This window comes from Ostrinia furnacalis, unplaced genomic scaffold (genome assembly GCF_004193835.3).
Source record: "Ostrinia furnacalis isolate ACB-3 unplaced genomic scaffold, ASM419383v2 OfSCF1452, whole genome shotgun sequence".
NCBI lineage: Eukaryota > Metazoa > Arthropoda > Insecta > Lepidoptera > Crambidae > Ostrinia > Ostrinia furnacalis.
This window is the reverse complement of record NW_021131691.1, coordinates 526,308-534,556: the sequence shown is the minus strand read 5'-3', so window position 1 is coordinate 534,556 and position 8,249 is coordinate 526,308. Positions and strand designations below refer to the sequence as shown.

The 8,249-nt window shown below is 35.8% G+C and overlaps 1 protein-coding gene across 1 annotated transcript in view; it reads left to right on the top strand.

Annotated features, from left to right (window-relative positions):
- The first annotated feature begins 1,126 nt into the window (after nt 1-1,126).
- The window catches only part of LOC114352785 (suppressor of lurcher protein 1), a 92,364-nt gene continuing 85,241 nt past the window's right edge, over nt 1,127-8,249 (top strand). Inside the window, exon 1 of the mRNA XM_028304510.1 lies at nt 1,127-1,206. The gene's annotated coding sequence lies outside the window, so the exon portion shown is untranslated. The remainder of the gene's footprint in view (nt 1,207-8,249) is intronic.

Below are 8,249 nucleotides of genomic sequence, written 5' to 3'. Positions count from 1 at the left end.
GCTGACTGTACTAAATCCTATTATGCACTACAGAGCTAGAAGTCTTTTTAGTATACAGAAGGTCCTAAAAATAAGATCACATACTCAAAATTTTTTGAGTAAGCATCTCAAACGTGTAAAAATAAAAGCGTATGGAAAAGCCGCATATTTAACGTTTTCTTAACAATACCTAGTACATTGTAAAACTTTCTATTTTATGTATCAGGTAAAACACCGACAATGAACCTTTCACCTGTCACGTCACATTCATAAATCTCGCTGAAGGTCGCCATATTGTGCCTACGAGCACGTCAAGCTTCACACTGTGGTACCTTATATGGTTGGATTAAGGGTGATATTACAACGAAAATGTATAGTCAGGTGTGTTCTCACCTGTGCCACGCGTGCCTAGTTTATAAATATAATAACGCAATAAGCTAAGCAACCCTAAAAAGATTAAACTTCTTACTTACATACATATTTTATGGTAAGAAAAAGATATTGCCGTGAAAACTGAGAATATTACGAGGTGTTGCTGTAAATTTTTTCTATAATAAATTATCATAAAAGATGTAAGCGAATAACAAATTGTTTTTCAGTATGCTAGTAATATAATATTTTAAACTATTTTAATTTGCTAGTAATATCATTATGATATCTGTAATTTTATAGATCCAATTTTTTTTAAAACGTATAACATTGATTCTAATGATTCTAAAAATCACATCAAATACGAAATAGAGAGCTAATCGTAATTATAAAGTAAACGTAAGCAAAATTAGTTTTTTTTTACATTTGGCTGCTTGAAATAATGAGCTGTAAGAATAACGTATTAAGAACACTCATTGGATTAGGTAAATCCGCTATTAATCTTATAAAAAGTGGCACGAAGAAAATCGCGGCTAAATATCACGCGACGACAAGCGTGACCTTAAGTAACTTCTAGTTAATTATTAAAATAACTTTCACTATGGAAAGGTCCGCGAAAATGTTAGAATAACACCTCAGGAGATGAAGAATTCACACCTCATATATAGTCTCATGCGAAATTATCTCGAGCGAGTTTCGCGCGGAACCGGCAGTTCTCGCGCGCTTGTGCTCGTAGTAGGACGCCTCCGTAGCACTGTGAAACGTCGTAGCGAGTCTACGAACCTTTCGTAGCGTATCACTTATTTATTAGTAGGTGTTTGTTATTAGTGTTGTGCTGAATTAAGTTTTAAGCCCCATGTAAGTATAAAATTGTTGTATTTTTTGCATTGGAAATAGTTTAAAGTTTTTGTTTGAGAAGCAAAGACCGGGCATTCGGATTATGTACGCGAGTGAAAGTAAACATTTCCGTATTCAGGTTCAGTAGTTCATGAATATTAAAATGTCAAAATTAAATTCCGAGTAATATCTATTCCTTTTTTCACGCCATTTATTTCAAGCATACTTGTAATGAATTTTGAAGGGAATTCGCCTGAGGAAAAATGTGAGAAAAGGGTCACAAACTCATTTACATTAATAAAATTCAGTTTCAGTAGTCGATATTGTTTTCTTTTTCATGATTTTGATGCGGGTAAACGGTTCATGGTAAAACATTTATTATATTTTTTATTTGATTTTGATAGTCATTGAACTTATTATGTTTTTTTTTATTTGAGCAGCCGTTTACAAAATCTACACAAATGAAAAGTACAGGGTTCATTAGAAAAACTTTTTTCTTCTTTTGTGTAGATTAATAGAGCTAATTAACATGTAACGTGTCCTAACTCTTAAGTATTTAATTAGGTATATATTTTCAGTTAATCACATTAATTCAAACCAGCAATTTGTTAAAATTTGTAATTCTATACACAATGTCAATAATGTAGAGGGTTTGACTCTTATAAATTTTCTGGGTTCAATTTCCACTCAGCACATGGTTTTTTAAGGTAATTGCGGACATGCTCTTATTTTATGGATACTAAATCTCCAAAAAGCATCGTTATTCTAGATGAACAAGCGCAAAATAGTGTTTAGTCACGACAGTGAGTATACTTACAAGTAGATAACTGTCAAATTACTGTCACACAAAAGAACCCGCCTCATTATTTTTACATATTTTAATACACTCAAAAGGGTTTCTACTCAAAAATAGGTAGTTAATATTAAAATAGGCAGCGAAAGTGGGTTATAAATAATGAAAAAGGTAGACCAACTGATAACACTACACCCAGGTTTTAGCTGTTGTTGTAGTCTGAACTCTATTGTGAAGCTTTAAGGCGTGTAATGGCGTGGCCTGAATTTTGATATTATCATGACTTAGTTAGCGCAAAGCTTAGAACATTTGTAAGTATGAGCACAAAATATAGAGATGTAGAAGGTAAGGTAGGAAGGTTAAATGAAAGTAAAAAAGATAAGTACCTACACGGTAATGAGAGTAATATTACTTCAATGGCTAAAGAATTAATTTGCGGACTAGACCAAATCAAGTAAATTACTGTGACACCTTTATGTAGCCCTATTCCACATAGGTAAAAGTTGCATTTGAATGGTAGAATCAATCTTTTTTGTTTCATCTATACTTAAAGGGACCTTTGGATTGATAGGGATAGAGTCTTATGAATATTAGTCAGTAACCATCAGGAATTTCTTAAATTGTAATTCTTAATTTGTGTCGTTTTTCTCTACCCTTAAAATGTTGTTGATTTACAAAAAATATCAAGTTTTAAGCTTTAATGCCGTATAAGTAATTGGTACATAAGGCGAACTTAATGCCATCTGGGCGGGCATTCTCGGCCAGTTAAACTTTGGGCTAGACAGAAAAAATCGTTCAATACTCATTCTGTAACATTTGCTGTCACTACTCTCGTATACAGGTATATTTCGTTTAATTTTGCATCTCTGCTACCATGGTACACGGTAGTTTTGGCTTACCAGCGTACGTAATAGCCGTGTCGTATAATATATCTGGATGCAAATCTTGAATAATGGCCTTAGTGCAAAATTTATTTGTAGCAAGGTAACTTAGATACAGTTTTAGAGCCCTTTTTCACGGTAATCCAATTTGCAGGATCCAGTATTGCTGGATTTGTGTGATCACACTACAGTGTCCTGTTTTTTGTAGGCAGTATAATGAACGGTTGTTTGCGGTACTGTTGTTTGCACAAAATGTATGCAAGAAGCTGCTAGTGGGAAACTTCTATTAAACAATACTTGTATTTAAACTGGATCATATTTTTTACTGGTCCAGTAATGACGAAACCGAATTCCATATTCCAACGGAACGGTGTTTTACGGGACACTGCAAATGTGAATGTTTATATTAAAACACGTATACCTACTACTAAACGGGATCTCTTAAAAAACACAACCCGCAGAAAACGGGATGTTTTCAGTGGAAAAGAACCCTTAGGCTGAGTTGCACCACCTAACTTTAACAGCCACGATAACCAGTGATTTTTGTATGGAATTTGACAGACTTTTAGGGTCATTCCACCGGCCAAGAAAATCACGTGTCCGAGGCCAAAAAGTACCCGAATATCATAATATTTTAGTAACAAATATTTTTATCTAATAGTATAACTTTGGTTCTTGTTGTTAAACCACAGAGATAGTTAATAATAGTTAATTAAGTAATTTAAAAAAAATCGTAAGTCGTCAAAAATTGATTACCACGACGTGTCCGCGCTCCCGATTTCAGAACAAATTTGCTCGTATAAATTAATCCGTTATTATTACCGCTTTCAATGCTTATGTAATCGATTACTGATTAAATAAACATTGATAAATTAAATACGATATAACTATATGACTGAAAGGTTTTGTAAAATAACTATTTAAAGTTGTGTCCGGGCGTTAACCGTGATTACCCCGACACGCCACTAATGTGCGCCTACGTCCCTAGCTACGCAATTTAGAAACGAGCTCTATCCTCCCCCGTGAACGTTTAGTGGTGGCCTGCGTGCCGAGGTGATCGGTAATGCAACTCGTCGCAGGATTTCGGAGTTATCGAGATAAGAATATGATTACCCCGACCTTGGTTCAGTGTGGGCGTGAAACGTGGAAGGTCACTAAGGTTATCTCGCACCAGCTGCAGATCTTCTTCAGCCGCTGTCTTCGCCGAATTCTCCAAAATCTTCAAACGACGAACTTTTGGAACGCTGCCACGAATTACCGATCTTTCAGCAGAATAAACGCTGCAAGTGGAACTGGATCGGTCACACTCTCCGAAGGGACCCCGATCACATCCCCAAGCAGGCTCTAGATTGGAACCCCCAGGGAAAATGCAAACGTGGTCGCGCCAAAAAAACATAGCGGCGCACTGTTAAGACTTGAAGCGAGATCAAACACGAAGCTCAAGACCGAATGCGATGGAGGACTGTTGTGGACGCCTTCTGTCCCATATAGGAGACATAAGACATTGAGTCACTAATATTATATGTATAATGTATATGTATGTTTTTTACTCTTTTACGCAACAACTACTTAACAGATTTTGTTGAAACTTTACAATATTGTCGTTTATACATCAAAATAACAAATGGCAAGTTATAATAACATTTATTTTACCATAACTTAAAAAAAAACCTTAGAAAATAAAATATTTTGTTTTATTTTTGATTACTCTGACCCCCAACTTTGATTACCCCGACCATGAAAATTTTGATGTCGCATAACTTTTTATTCCTGCTTGCTACAGATAGGCCAATACAAAAAATATGCTCGTAATAATGTCTATTTTGAAATGTTTTACCTAAACTTACTCTAAATTAAAAAATAAAAAAGGTCGGGGTAATCAACAAAATAATCCAGATCCGGAGAATGACCGTTTAACGTTTGTCAAAGTTAAAATAAGATGGTGCAACCTAGCCTAAAATACTAAACGGCATCCTGCAAAAACACAACCTGCAAAAAACGGGATGCCTCCTTGCAACAGAGCCCTTAGATTTCCACATACCGACAGAAATGGAATGCAGCTGGATGGACGATATATTACAAGTCTTTCCGAATTCATGGAAACTGAATACGTAGGGCGGTAATTCATTCAGTGATGCAGAATTTACATCGTTTCTAGAACTCGTAGACGGACGAACATGCATTTAGATTCAAAATCAGCTCTAAAATTATTTAAAGTTAGTAGAAATTATTTTACTAAATAAAACGTGCTCCTTTTGACTTCCTAGGGTATATTTTATTAGGGTTAGGGAATAAAAAATGTCTGAACAAAAGTGACAGATACACTTGGACCTCCTTACAAATTCAGTATTTTTATCATATCTCCTTATCTGAAGACTGAAATATCGTTGCGAAAGACTCAAATTGCCACAAAGATTATGCAAACCAGCCAATATAGTGTCTAGTAAAAATACCTTTCTACCCTTATCAAAGCCCGAGTGAGTAAAGGTCCGATCACTTCTAATTCCGTTCGGATATTTTAGGTTTAGTTCCAATAAAACTCCGTCTATTTCACTTTGTTTGAATGTGAGTGCTAACTATAGTGGAATCGCTTTGACGAGTGCTATCGGTTTTAGAGCCGATCGCGATTTTTTATGCGAACCCTTTGTTATAGATAGCTTTTTATTTAGTATACCTACTCTTATACATATACCGTGGCTATACAAATAAAGGAAGGTCTTAAAATATGTATTTTACAGGCGTTGCTATTGATTCAACAGTTCTAATGACGCATAAAAATATCGTGATTCGACCCACGATATGTAGGTCGTCGCTAGTTTTTAAAACTGCTATTATAATTTTCTAGAAGTAACGAACATCTAATCGTTTTATTTCAGTTATAATTACCTTACTAGAAGAATTTCCAAACATAGCTTGCAGCATCGAATAATACTTCTGCGGTGATAGCCAAAACTTCTTCGCTCTTTTTCCTATTTTCACTCCAATTGTTAACCAACTGTAAAATATTGAATATCTTAATATCCTCATTTCTGATTCGATTTCACCAAGAAACACCTATAATAAAATTTTGTATTCTTCGAGTTGTTAATATCTTTATAATCGTTGTAACACAATATTTTTCCTAAAAGTCACGCATGATGTCTCATTACGCTTGCAAAAACGTATCGTGATACACGTGCGCTTTGTTACCATCGATATAAAAGCATATAATATTACGAAGAAATACAGCCAAAGCAATTTGTAAAATGTAACAGCAATTTAAGAATTTGATGCTCATTAATTAAGTTTTTTTGTTACGATTTACAAAAAAAAAGTGACTTGCAAGTGGGTGCAAAGTCCATCACAAACATTTTGATAAAGGAGAATAGCTAAGATCACTCCGAATCTTTCCACATCTTGAGTCAAGCTCCTGCGGTAGAGACAAACTCTACTTATATGTCTGTTACTCATCGTCGGTCTATCTGTTACGTTTTCACGCCTAAACTGCTGAACTGATATAGATGAAATTTGGTATAGAGATCTCTCGGTTTTTGAAACAGAAAAAATCACTAACAGAATCTTCATAAGTAGAAATTGAACGTGCTCTAAATGATTTTTTCACTAAACTGTTTCTGCTAAACTAAAAAACGGCATGTTAAATGGTGTACCAAAAACGTCCATACAAGTAGGAATTGATAGCGTTTCTATTTCACTTTGCCAACTGTGAGTGCTAACTAGCGTCCGTGCCGCTTTGACGAGCTAAGCCAGCGCTTTCAGAGCCGACCGCACTGCGCCGGCCGTTATGGTGATACGTTTAAATCTGCGAATAGCGCGCGTCTGGGGAAATATACGCTGTAGCGGGAGAGAGTTATTAGATTATAATAAACTAGCGGCCGCCCGCGACTTCATACGCGTGGATCCCGTTTTACCCCCTTCATCTATCTTACGCGGTTTAGATTTTTTCATACAAATGTTTTTTTCCGCTAACTTCCGTTCCCGTGGGAAGTTTGCAATATCCTGTTGTAACTAAGCTTTTAATATACTAAGGTACCTTCATGCCAAATTTCAAGCGTCTAACTTAAGCGCTAATTCCCGTTCCCGTGGGAATTTCGGGAATTCCTTTCTTATTGCACCTCTACGGTACCTAAGCTACGTCCCTTCCAAATTTCAAGTGCCTACGTTTAGCCGTTTAGGCTGTGCGTTGATATGTCAGTGAGTCAGTCAGTTTCTCCTTTTATATCTATATATATAAAAGAAAGTCGTGTTAGTTACTTCGCTTATAACTCAAGAACGGCTGAACCGATTTAGTTGAAAATTGTCAGGGAGGTAGTTTAGAGCCAGGAGAAGGACATAGGATACTTTCTATCCCGTTCGAAATAAAAAAAAAGTCTGCTTATTTATTGCCATTAAGGCGGAACAAAGTTCGCCGGGTCAGCTAGTATTTAGATAGATTAGAATCTAATCTATCTAAAATATCATCTGATGTTGGTGGTGTGGCTAAAGGTGTGTGTCGACATTCGACGAAGACAGGTAGGGGTGGGTAAAGGGTTCCGGGACAACAACGGTTTTAGAGTAGACTTCCCTAGATCACGTAATTTAGTCTCCACTCCAGGAACGTGACTTTCTAATTTACTAGAGGCAAATTAAGGAACAAAATTAAGGAAAGAAAAACCTATATCCCCCACGTTGGACAGACGGTTAGATGGAATTTTCCTTGAAAAAATATTTTGATAAACTATCTGTTCAAAAACTTTTTCACTTATTGCACGTAATTTTATGTAACATTTGAAATAAAACCTAAAACAAGCGTGAATTTTCGCCCGCTGCCGCTTGTGAAATACAATAATTCGATTTAAATTTTCTCCCGCTATCGCTTGTGAAAGGCCAAATTTCAATACGATAGCCGAGACCCAGCTCAAGAAAGATAGGCGAGCATCTCACCCGTGAGTTCACGGTCCACGGTGCTCACGAGATCAGAAGTGATTTCCTTTGCCTCTGTGACGTTTTAAAATAAATTGGATTTGTATTTCAAAAGTGAAAGATCTGAGTTGAATCAGATTTCAAGGAAATGAAATTGTTTTAACGTTGCGTCACCGATAAGTACTCGTAGGTATGTATAGTCCTTTCTCGATGTCTAAGATTTTAAAGTTTTATTGATATTGATCGTTTCAGGAGGGATTTACCTTAGACCTCTAATCCTACGATTTGTTCAAGGAACTATAGAGACATTGGTTTCTCTGTCTAGCGTGTAAATAGTTTCAAACGTGGATCCAAGTTTCAAGTTTAATTTGTGTTTATGCTTTCAACAGTGTTTAAATACCTAATAAACGTCATTGCAAATACCTTACAGCAGGTTTCCACACAATATACTCCAACAGTCTTATAACATTAATACGAACTAAAACTTATAA